Genomic DNA, 14,611 nt, shown 5'->3' on the forward strand with positions numbered 1-14,611 from the left:
ATATATATAAGTATATTATAAGATCCTAGATTATTATTAATTTAAGAGACTTTTAATAAAATAATAAATATTATAAGTAATATTAAAAAGTTATTTAATATTAGAACTAGTTATTAGAATAAAAAGAATATCTTATATAAGATTAATAAGAACTAAGAATTTATATTAATTACTTTTTTAAAAGATATATAAATTAATCTTATAAGTAACTAGTAAAATATAAATAAAAAAAAATAAAAAATAATAATAAGTTACTTATAACTTTTAAGATATTAAATTAATTTATTATCTTAATTAATCTAAGACTTTTAAGTATTTTATTAATTAATTATTTAATTTATAATAAAGAATTATTTTATTAAGAGAATCTTATATAAAGCTAGTTAAAATTATAAATAAAATTACTTATATAACTTAAGATATTTCTTAAGACTCTAGTAATATTATTAATAATAAGACTTATTCTAATTCTTTTTAGAAAAGAAATTAAGCTTGTTTTATAATATTAAAATTATAATAATTATATATAAATAATTATAGATCTTATTAATCTTTATATAATAATTTTATAACTTTTATATTATATATCTAAAAGTAATTTATATAATTATTTACTATCTTATTTTTTTTTATTAAAATTAAATAATAATTTTCTTAAGATAATTAAATAGCTAATTATAAATACTAAAGATAATATAAATAATTATATTTTTAGTCTTTAAGAGAATACTAGTAAAGTTAAAAAAAAATTATATAATAAAAAAAAATAATTAATTTACTTTTATTTATCTTTAGTAAATATAAGACTAAAAAAATTATAATTTATATAATACTTATTATAAGTAATCTATAATTTTTTTATATATTAAAATATTAAGAATATAAAATTCTAGTAAATTTTAATATCTTATATTAATATAAACTTAAAATCTTAAGATTAAAACTTAAAGAACTATTCTTTATATTAAAGATTTTTATTAATCTTGATAACTAGTTAGTAAATCTTAATAAAGATAATATTAGTATAACTATTATTATAATACTTTATTAGTTATAACTAAAAAAAAAGATTATATATTTTAATATTATTTTCTTTTTTAGTTATAGCTAAGAAATAATATACTCTTTTTTTAGTTATAACTAAAGCTAAAAAAAAGTTATAATTAAAAAAAAATATATATTATCTCTTAGTTATAATTAGAAAGAAAGATATATTTTTTTAGTTATAATTAATAAAGTATAATTATAATAAAAAGTAATAATATTACTTATCTTATTAAGAATAAGTAAGATATTTATATTCTCTTCTTATATAACTTTACTTTAAAACTTATTATTTATTAAAATTATTTTTTTTTTATTATTTTTTAAAACTATCTTTATCTTATTAAGAAGCTTATTTAAACTTAATTAAATAATATATATTATATAAGATATTTAAATAATTAGAATATCTTTAAATAATATAAGTAAATTAAGAGCTTTTATAATATTATTATAAAGTATAATATTATTTAATATATTATTTATAATCATTACTAATACTTAATACTTAATTTAATATTTTTAAAAAAGATTCAAGAGAATAATACTAAGATTAAAGTCTTTATAATTATTATAAGATAGCTTAAATCTAAGTAATATCTTATAATAATATTAATTTATATTAATAAAATACTTAGTAATAATTATAAATATCTAATAAAAAAATAAGATCTAGTAGTCTAAGACTATAAAAAATTTTATATTAAGTAAAAAAATTTATAAAAGACTTTTTTAATATTCTATTATCTTTATTTAGATCTTTTATTATACTTAATATATAAATAAAATCTAAAGAGAGAATAAAATAAGACTAGCTAGTTTAATAAGTTTATAAAATTAGAATATTTAATAAATTAAAAAGATAGTTATAACTTAGTAATTAAAGAGATTATACTTTTATTAAAACTTTTATAAGTAAAAGTCTTAAAATAAAAGTTATAAAATATTTAAGAAAAATAATTTTAGTTAAAGACTTAAATAAAATAAATAAATAAATATTAATATATTCTAAATTAAAGAAGCTTTTAAATATCTTATAATAATTTTAATTTATAATAATTAATATTTTCTTAAATATACTTATTTAAGAAAGAAGTTCTATAATTTTTATATACTAGATAAATAATATTTTAATTATATATTTTATATATAATTTTTAAAGCTATATTTTTAATAATAATAACTTAAGAAAAGTATTTCTAATAATCTACTTAATATTATTTTTTAAAAATATTTCTTTATATCTTACTTTTATACTTTATTATTAATTATTATTTATAAAACTTATTATTTATTTTTTTTATCTAAAGTATAAAAAGCTTCTATTTTATTATAAGACTAATATATTTTAGAATTAATAGAATAAGAGATAATATAAATAATTAAGTAAATTAGTTATTATATAAAAAGATAAATATTTACTAAAATAAAGTACTAGAAGTAATAAATAATATCTTATTAAAAAAAGAATATAAAAGATTATTCTTAAAAAGTAAGAGTAAAAATAAATATTTAAAAACTAGAATATCTAATTTTATAATATAATAAATAAGTAAGACTTTTTATAAACTAGAGAAGATAAAAAGAGAAAAACTTATAAAATTTTAAAATATAATTAATTAGAAATATAAATAAAAGAAATTATAATAATCTAGACTAAAAAGTTTATTATTATTATATAATTAATATTAATAATTAAGAGAACCCTGTAATAAACTAGATTAGAATAAATTAAAATAAATTAATCTTAATTTACTCTAGAAAAATCTGTTTTAATTTATTTTAATCTATTTTAATCTATTCTAATCTATTCTAATTTATTCTAATTTATTCTAATTTATTTTAATTTATTTTAATTTATTTTAATTTATTTTAATCTAATTTATCTTATCTCTAATATTCTTTATAAAATAATCTAGAAAAGTCTTTTCTAATAGCTCTAATAGATATAATCTATAAGTTAATATAAATAACTAGACTAGAAAATCTATAATAAGTTAAAGAAATTTTTAAATTTTAATAATTAAGAAGCTCTAAGTTCTTAATAATTAAAAAAAGTTTTTTATAATTAAAAGAAGTTTTTATTCTAGTTTTTAATAAAAAATATATATTTCTTATTTTATTATATTATATATTATAATATTATAGATATTATTATTAATAATATTCTAAATTAATACTAAAATTTCTATTTTTTAATTTTATTAAAATATAATAATTTATATACAAGACTAAAATATAAAGTTTTATATAAAAAAGTAATATATCTTAAGAGTTATAAGTATATTAACTAAAATAAGTATATATAATAGTATTTTATTTTAATAATTTATTATTTTATATAACTAAAAAGTAGCTAAAAAGGAAAAGTCTTAGTAATTTTATATAAATTAGAATTAGAATAAATTAATCTTAATCTACTTTATATTAAACTACAGGATAAATCTAGATTAAATTCTTTAATCTAGAAATCTGGCAGATCAGGATCTGGATCCAACTTTTGGATCCTGATCCACCCCATTTGGAGGTCTAATCCCATAGACTAAGAATAGAATATTATCTTCTTCTTCCCTAACTAACTGTTATGGAAACCCAACAAGGTTAATACCCTATGAAGGCGGCACAGCCAGGCAGAAGCCTGATGCTAATCAGTTAATAAAGGATCAAGAACCCTGTCAAGGGAAACGCATGAATCACATAACAAACTATATACTTGAGTATTTACTTTAGAGAGTATATAGTAAAGTATATATAAATAAAACATGCTAATTTAATATATCTTATTACCTACTTTAAAAGATATACCAGAGGGTATATGTATAAAGGATATATAAAGAACACTTATTTACCTGTATTTATAGTTTAGTTAGTTATATTTAATAATATTATTAATCAAGATTATAATAGTTTCAAGTCTAAGTATATATTTAGTCTAGTTTCTACTTATTCACACTTAACCTAAGTATCAGGTATATATACTTAGTACATCTTACTTCTCTTCTTACTTGTTAGTTATCTTCAGATTATTAGATCCCCTTGTTAATTAATAAGAGTTAGTATAGTCACTATGTGAGGCCCCAGGTTTATCTAATCTATTATTAATAGCTAATAGGAAGATCACAGGGTGTTCTTTATCTTAAATAATCCAAGTCACTAATACTAGTACAGCAGAAGCTTGAAGGGATCCTAGGGTCTTGACATAATCTCTAAAGAAAAAGTATCAAGAAATTTTTAATTATTTTATTTGATTATTTTATTAACTAGTAATTATTAAAGTAAAAAATATTAATTATATTAATTATAGAAACTAAATTACTAAGCTTATTTAATCTTATTAAATAAATTTATTAAGAAAGATAATTTTTAATATATTTTAATTTAATCCCTGTTATGAAATTATTATTTTATATAATAATTATTAACTTATTAACTTAATAATAAAGTTAAATTTAGTATTTATTATTAAACTAAAATATATTTATATTTATTATTACTAGATCTAATAAGAGATTATATAAAATAATATTTAAATCTAATAAATCTCAATTAATAAGATATTTATAAATAATTTTTTAAAGTAATAATTATATAAAATTATTATAAATTTCTTAATTATCTTATTATAAAGAATATTATTAACTAAATTCTCTAAATTTAAAATAAAGATATTTTAAGAATTAAAAAGATATATTAGAATAATTAATATTAATTAATTAACTTCTTATAATAATTAATCTAAATAAGCTTATTAAAAAACTTAGTCTTTTAATATCTGCTTATTTTTATTTCTAAATAAAAAAAAATATTATATAATAAATTATTTAATTATTTAACAATATCTAATTACTTCTTAAATATATAATTACTAGCTTTTTAATATAAAAAATTCGAACTCTTTTTCTTCTAAATATTCTCTTATTTTTTCTAATTTTATTTAAATTATCTAGTCTTATTCCTATTACTTAAATTTATTTATTTACTACGGTCTATCACTGTAATTTCATTAGGTCAGTCCACAATTCGCCCTAATTACCACGATACCTATATAGGATTCTGCCGATTTTTGCCATGGATCATGAATATATATATATTCTCTATATAAAAGTATATATAGTATTTAAAAGCAGGTATATCTCCTCTCTATATTAATTACAGCTTGATAATACTCTGATATAGAACTAATTAAATCTCTAAGTAAAACCTGAGAGACTACATCCCAAGCCTCTTATACTTACTACTATAAAATATTATATCTAGGCTAATTCTCTCTAGAATACTTTCTTTATATCTAGTCCTTTATCTAATTCTATATTATTTTTATAAGATTTAAATCAGGTAAAAAAGTAGATTAAAATATAGACTTTATATCATACTCTGCAAGATCTTAAATAATAGACTAACTTTAGTAACTAGAGACTTTATCTTATATAAAAGAGAGATACTAATTATCTTATTAAAGAATTCTAAGATATTTTTTTATAAGAGAAACTATATATTTATAATAAGATTTTATATTAATCTTATCTTATTCTTTCTCCTAAAAGAGATATAATTCTTTAATATCTTTATAAAAAGAACCCTAAAATATCCAGTCTCTTCTAGATAATAAGAAGATATAAAGACATGTCTTATTAAGCTCTTCTCCAGGCTTTTAGATTACTTATATATATATATATAAATCTCTAGTAATCCATGTCTTATCAGATCAAAGTATAAAATTGTTGGACTTTGTGGTCCATAGGAAAGTGAATAAGCTTATATTCACTGAATATATTCACTAGCTCGTGTAGTGAATAAAGATCGAATCACGTGAAGAGATCAGGTGATAAAGAAAGACAACTAAGACATATATATATAGAGTCGATATATATATATGAATGATCAGACTATAGTGAATAATCAAACAGTGGTATTCAAAGATATATAGAAGGATGATCCAGGAAAGGTTTCAGAATGGACTTCATCACTATATTTATATGTGATTCACCATTCTAGAACCTTTACCTTTTTGCCATATCGAAACAGGTAGAAACATAGAGAACATTCTGAGGCGAATAAAATGATGTCATAAACAAAATCTTTTATACCTTTTCCATGGAATAATAAGGGATTATTCCAACAAAAATTTTATTACTTAATTATCTAATAGATATACTAAAAAGCCTATTATAAGTATACATGCTTATTATATTTATTAAGAGGAGGCTTCTAGAGAGATTTATAATATTTATAACTATATTTATAAAAAGTATATACTAGGGTATCCCTAGAAATAGAAAGATTTATATATTCTATTATCCTAGTATAAGAAAGATAACATATAAATTAAGATAATCTCATAAAGTCTTTTATATTATCTATCTCTTTCTCAAAGAGCTTAGGAGGCTGTTCTTTAGCCTTGTATAAAGTTAGAATATAAGCCTGGCATATATATTATACTTATTAGTAGGTAATATAGTCAAGCTTCTTGGTAATAGCCTTGTAGGTGTAACCTATATCATACTAAAGGGTTAAAATACACAGACGATCATCACGGGTCAAACAAGGTGAATATTCAGCTTCGGGTTGAGGAGAAGGTGTCATATTGATGATATTAATAATATAGGCAGGTTGGCAGGTAGGGAGGTAGGGAGGTAGGCAGGTAGGGAGGTAGGCAGGTAGGCAGGCGGTATAACTTCTAAAAGGACTAATTGGGCAAGCGGTCAGATGACATTTTAAGGCGAATAGTGGACCATACTAACGAAATTACAGCGATAGACCGTAGTACTTAAATTAAGTTTGGTTATACTTCTTTCAGACCTAGTCTAAAAAGATCTACTCCTTACAGATCTTATTTATCACAGGATCTAATACATGGATAAGATATTATAATTATAAATAAATTATGAAGAGTAAGATTATTAATATCTTATTAATTATTTTAATTTCTTAAATTATTAGTTTAAGTATTCCTTAATTTATTTTTACTTAAAATAATTATATAAAGCTTATATTCATTATTTTAATAAGATTTCAATATTTTTTAATGTTAATAAAAGATTTATTATCTTTCTAAATTATTCTAGAAGATAAGTTCTGTTGGTTTAATTTTCTAAGTTTATTATTAAATAATTTCTAAAATAATACTTTTAATTATTTTTTTCTCTTTATCTAGTTTAAAATATATTTTTTAATATTATTAAGAGATTATTATAAAAAGAAAATAAGAGTTTAATAAAATCTAATTCTTATTAAACTTTATTAAGTCTTTTAATAAAAAGATTTTTTTTTTATAATCAGCTTATAAATATAGCTAATAACTAAAATATTTTAGGATTATTAATATTAGTTATAATATAGTATTAATTATTAATTAAATTATAAATTACTTAATTAATTTATATAATTAAGATATAAATAATAAAGTATAATTTTTTTAAATCTTATATAAGCTAAATTATCTTATTTCAAGTTTTTAGAATAATTTATTATATTGTTATACCACGCTCTTTAGTACGCGTATACCACTAGACCAAAAGGCCATTATGTCCAGCCAAGGATGGCTGGACACCCCCAGACTCCCCTATATAAATTACTACATGGCCTGCGCCCAGCGGGCCGCAGGCTTTCTGTTAGACCACGCCCTGTGGGCTTGTGGCTCTAACATATATATAAGTATCTAGCTCTCTTTATTTAATATATATTCTTTTACTAGTAAATTCTAGATCTTCTAATATTTAATAATATAATTTAAAAAATATTTATTTATAACTTATAAATAAATAGTTAGAGATATTAATTAAAAGATATAATTTCATTTTATATATTACGATATATAGATTTTTTTTCCCTCTTTAATCTTAAATAATTTATTTTATTATATAATTATAAAATATTCAAAAATATAATTTTCTTAATTAATTTATATATCTAGTAACTAATTATAATTATAACTTTATAATAACTAATATTTAATAATAATAATATTTTTTTGGATTTTACTAGTTAAAAGCTAGCTTATTTTAAAGAATTAATAAGTTAGTATAATATTAATCAAGCTTTTTGAATAGATTCTAGTTTATAAAAATATTATATCTTATTTCTAGATAAATAAATTTTAGTACTTAGTTTAAAAGATATAAGTATATAATAATAATTTTAATACTTTTTTATTTAAACTTTTTATAAATTAAAGGGTCTCCTTTATATTATATTATAAAAAAAGATTATATTTTATTACTTAATAAAGATTAGTATATTATAAAGAAAATTTATAAAAATCTTTATATAAGATTATTCCTACAATAAAATTTTATAAAGAATTCAAGTATAACTAAAATAAGAAATAAAGATTCTTAATATTTATTCTAGGATTTACTAGGGCTAGATATATTATTATAATTTTAATAATTTAAATTATATATTTAATTTAGTTATTAAATTAAGAATATTATATAATAAAGTATTATAGTTATATATATAAATTATAAAAAATTATTTACTAGAAGTTAATAAGAAATATTAAATTTTTATTTAATATAATAGATACTAGTATATTCTAATTTATTATTATATCTAGTCTTAAACTATTTAAATATTCTTATTAAATATTATACTTATTATCTTAATTATCTTATATACTTAACTAGTAAAGAGACTAAGTATAAAGTCTATTATAATTATATGAAATAAAATTACTAATACTAAGATAAGTTATAATATATTATAAAGGTAAGTTAGATATAAATAAAGAGTCTAATCTAATTATATACCAGTAATCAGGTTAAGATAAGGGTTCTTAACCTAGCCTGACCTGGCTATTACCTACTCTAGCTCAGAGTCAGTCATAGCATCCTGAAGCTGTGGATTCTTACTAAGTTAAAAATAAAGCTGTTTTATAAGAGTAGAGAACATAGTACTATTATTACTTATATTATCTATTATTACTCTTGATAAGTAATTATAAAGATTATACTTATAAAGAATTAATAATATTATAATTATAAGAGATTTGCTTATATAAGAGCTAGATACTAGTTAAAAATCTAGAATAATCTTATAATAATCTATATTTTTTATTAAGAAATATCCTATAAGTATAAGTAATATTTTTTAATCTAGACTTATTTAATAATTTAAAGTAATTAATATCTTACTAGTTACTAGAAACTATAAAAAAAGTTACATATATATTTTATTAAATAACTTAAATAATCTCTTTTTAATATACTTTTAATTTAAAAGAAGATGTTAGAATTCCCTGTGATGATTAATCCAAACAAGCCTATCAGAGGACTTAACTCCTTCTTGATAGCTGCTTTTTCCTGTTCCTGAAATTATATAATAAATTATTTAATTATTATTTAATTATTTATTAATATCTAAGTACTTCTTGAATATATAATCACTAGCTCCCTAAAAATAAAAAACTAGAGCTCTTTTTCGTCTTTTAAATACTCTCTTATTTTTTCTAATTTAGTTTAAATTATCTAGTCTTATTCCTATTACTTGACTTAGTTTATTCACTTGAATTAAGCTAAGTCATATTCCTTTCAGACCTAGTCCAAAAAGGTCTACTCCTTACGGATCCTATTCACCGCAGGATCCGATAGAAGAGATAATAAGTAATAATAAAATAAAAAACTTAATTAAAAAAATCTTACTTATTATAAGTAGTTATAAGATTTTGAAAAATAAAAGTTATTAATATTAATTAATATTATAAGAAAACTTATTTTACTGGCTTTTTATTAAGTATTTAAGTTATTATTTATTTAAATATTATAAAAAAAGACTTTTTTTATAATTTTTCTAAATATAATAACTTGTTAAACTAGTCCTAAAATTCTTTATTAATAAGTATTAAAATAATTAAGTATATAAGATATAAAAGATATAAGAAGTTTTTTTTAAAAATTTATTTTATATAAAAAAAATCTTTTCTTAATTAAATTAAATAATTTTTTCGTCTTTTTTTACTTTTAAGTCTAGATAATAATATCTTATTATTTTTAAAAGATAAAAACTGTTATTTAATTATTTAAATATTAAATAATCCTTTAATCTTTAAAGAGATAAATAAAATTAAGATTAAAAATAAGAAAATAAAAAAAATATTTATTAATATTTATTTAATTATCAGTAAAGACTTAAGAAATTAAGAAGAATAATATAATAATATTATCTTATAAATATAAATTAAGAGAATTAGATTAATTTATTATAATAAATAAAAAATTTTTATTATTAATTATATAAATATTAAAAAATAAAAAAGACTAATATTTAAGAATTATAATAAAAAAGATATTATATTCAAATTAAGATATAATTTATTAAATATTTATAATATAATAATTATAATTAAGATAGTATTAAGATATAATATAATATATTATAATAATTATATATATAATATAATATATTATAATAATTATATATATAAAATAATAATAATAGTATTATTTAACTAGATCCAAATATTTTTTTTAGTTATAACTAAATTCTTATAATTAATATAAAAAAAGTTAAAAAAAACTTTTATAATTTTCTTTAAATTAATAAAATTATATTTATAACTAATATCTTTATAAATTATAATTATTAATTGTTAATTAACTTAATAATTTTTATTTAAGTAATAATAATTTTATCTAATAAAATAATAGTTCTATAATATTAATTAGTATAAAAATATTAAAAATATAAATTTTCTTATTAAAAGTATATAAAATAATATATATTTTAACTTTATATCTTAATATAATAAGAACTTTTTATTAAAAATAAAGATTTTATTTCTTATATTTAAGATAAAGAAATTTTAGAAAATTAATTGAGATAAGATTAATTTATATTTATTTTTAATATTTTTTAAAGAATTAAATATCCTCTCTCTTATAGATTTTAAAAAGACTAATTAAAATAATTAAATTAACTAGTAGTTAATCTAACTAAAGTCTTAATTATATTAATCTAAATAAGTAAGATATAAGTATCTTAGTACTAAGAATAATTAAAATAATTAATTATTATTATTTTTTTTATACCATAGTCAGGTATAAGTAGAGAGTCTAACCTGACTATATACTAGTAATCCAATTAAGATAAGGGTTCTTAACCTGGCCTGACCTGGCTATTACCTACTCTACTAAAGAGGAACTAATTATATTATTTAAGAGATATTATAATTAATAAGAATAATATATATCAGGATAATATAAGAGAGGCCTTCTTTAATTCTAAACTTACTTTATTAAAAGAATTAAATAATCAAGAAAATATTATATTCTTCTTAGAAGAGAAAAGAATATAGATTAATATATATTCTATAATTAAAATATCTCTACTACATATTTAAGAGATCTTATTAAGTCTTAAATTTATATAATTAGCTAAGAAGATATAGCTAAAGTACCTAAAGATATTATAAAAAAATAATTAAGAATAATTATAAATACTAAGAATCAGATATTAATACAGGATTTTATATAGTTATAAACCTAAGTACTTATATTAATTTTATTATATATCCTAATACTAGAATAGCTAGTAACTTAATTAAAAAGAATAATAAAGATACAGGAATTAATAGAGATATTAATATTTAACTTTATAAGAAATACTTTATACCTGAGAGTGACACCTAAGAGAATCTTAATTATATTAATTATAATATAATAAATTTCTAAATTAATAATTAATTAAGAAAGAATAAATACTACTAGCTAGGATAGAGAAAGATACTAAATAAAATTATTTAATATACTTATACTAGATATATTATCTCTAGAAATAGGATTTAATAATAAACTTATAAAAAGTATAGAAAAAGTACTAGAATAACTAAAAAAATAAAAAGAAAAAAATCAGGAGAAAATATAGTTTTTTAATATAATTATTATCCTAGTTAACTAGAAGAAAAGTAACTAAATTATATATTAAAAAATATTAAGAAGAATAAGTAAATATTATAATCCTAGAGATATTATCTACTAAGCTAAATAAACTAGTATTAATAAGAGATATTATAATATTACTAAATTAGAAAGTAATAATAAAATTAGATTATAAGAATAAATAAATAGCTGCAGCTTATAAGCAAGTTATTTTACTTATTAAAATAAAGATAGTTAAGATTATTCCTAAGAATAACATAAAGATAAAGAGATACTAGATTATTTCTAGTAAATAAGTTTTCAATCTAAAGAAGAATAATAATAACTTTATTATATAATTCTAAGTAAGATATATAATATATAAACTATTGTTAGATATTAAGAGAGGAGATATACTTTTTTATAATAATTAAATTATTAATAAAGATACTACTTATATAGATTATAATTAATAATATAAAATATAAACAAGTTAATATCTATATAATATATCTAAACATCAGCCTAAAAAAAAAATATATATATTTATAAAACTAATTACTAGCTTTAAAATATTCCTAGAAAGAGAAATAACTAATAGTGATTATAAAAAGTATATATATTTATTAAAGTAAGTACTTTATAAACTTTAGAAGTAGTATTATTATAGAATAAGAAGCTAGATAAGAAATTATAGAATCTTAGCTTTAAATTTTTAATAAATAATCCTTATATTTATACTTATAAAGAAATAAAAAAGAGATATAAAAAAAAATAATAATTATCTAATCAAAGTACATGTTAATAATATATTAATAATTATAAAAAAAAAGAATTATATTATAAAACTTAAGGATTTAAGCAAGATTTTTATTTTAAAAGAACTTAATAAACTAATATAATTCTTTAATTATATTATTAAGTAAAATAAAGAGACTAGTATAATCTCTATAAGTTAAAATAATTATATTAATAATATACTAGATAAATTTAATATGACAGATAGCTTAATAAACTATTATCTAATAACTCTAGGATATTATATAAAAATCTTAAAAAAAGAAAATATTAAAAAGCTAGTAAATAAGAATAACTATAAAAAATATATAAAATTATTTAATTAGCTAATTATAAAGACTTAGTCTAATATAACCCATGTAATCTTTTACTTATAAAAGAAATATACTAACTTAATATATAAAAATAAAAATACTATAAAAAGTATTATAAGATATTTGAAAGAATATTAATATACTCTAGTCCTAGTAATAAATTATTTAAAAAGAATAAAGATATATATAAATATCTTATATAGTTATATTAAGATTATCTAGCTAAGAAATTATTAGAAAGTTATATAATCTTTTATTATAAATTAATAATTATATAAATAAGTAAAAAAGGAGATATTTAATTATTATAGAATTTATAGCTTTTAATAATATTATAAAAGAGATTTTATAAATATAAAAACTTATAATTATACTTGATATATAAAAAGAGAAATAAATTATAATAAATATAAATAATATTAATAAAATTATCTTAATTAAGAAGATAAGCTTTATAATTATTTCTAAATAAGTTAATAACTAACTCTTATTAATCTAGAACTAGTATTAAAAAGAAATAATTATCTTTAATATTACTAATAATAAGAAAAATCCTATAAATAAGCTTATAAAATCTCTGTATATAGAGAAATAAAAGTACTTTATAAAAAATACTTAAATTAACCAAAGAATCAGCTAATTAAATAATATTATTTTATTTAGATATCTTATTTTATATCTTGCTTAAAAAATATTACTTTATTTAAGTTCTAATAATAAGAAGCTTTATTTTTATACTTCTAATTAAGAGATATTTTATTTAATCTTATTTATAAGAAGATATATTTAGATACTTTTTTTATATATCTTTTAAATATTTTATTAATCAATTTAGTAATTTTTTATACTTTAATATTTTAGATATAACTTTAAGTATTATATATCTTTATATACTGGTTTTAATATTTTAAAGTATTAATATTCTATTAGCTAGGCTAATATATTCTATATCTATTATAATATATATTCTACTATAATTATTCTCCTATAATTTCTTAAGTAAGATATTTAATTAAAGAAATCTTATATTATCTTATTTATTATTATATAATATAGGACTCTAGTATAACTAATAAATAAATAATCTAATATAATTAAGTTAAATATTATATTAACAAGTATAAGATAATATATTTTTATAAATTATAAGGATTACAAGTCTAAGAAGATAAATTAATAGTTAAATAAAGACTAAAAATATATAAAGAAAATAAAAATACTAAAGAAATACTAAATACAGGGATTTATATATAAATAAAAAATCTTATAATATTATCTAGAGGGGTATCTCAGATATCCAAAGCCCTACATAGGTAACTATTACATGACTTTAGTCACACATAGACTGTAATCTGTAGTCTCCTAGATAGAATCCCAATGATCCTTCCTCCAACGATCTCCCTGACCTCCTAGCGGTCAATTCGACTGATAATCCATCATAATATATACTTAGTTAATTAGAATTTTCTATTCATATGTAATTCTAAAAGTTAGTTAATCATCTAATAATAGTTGTATTAATAATAAAGTTCATAGACAAGACAGGCTTATTTAAGTAATTTAATATAATTAATTCTATAATAATAAGAGCCATGAAAC

The sequence above is a fragment of the Aspergillus campestris genome, assembly GCF_002847485.1.
Source record: "Aspergillus campestris IBT 28561 chromosome Unknown P168scaffold_10, whole genome shotgun sequence".
In the NCBI taxonomy this organism is placed as follows: domain Eukaryota; kingdom Fungi; phylum Ascomycota; class Eurotiomycetes; order Eurotiales; family Aspergillaceae; genus Aspergillus; species Aspergillus campestris.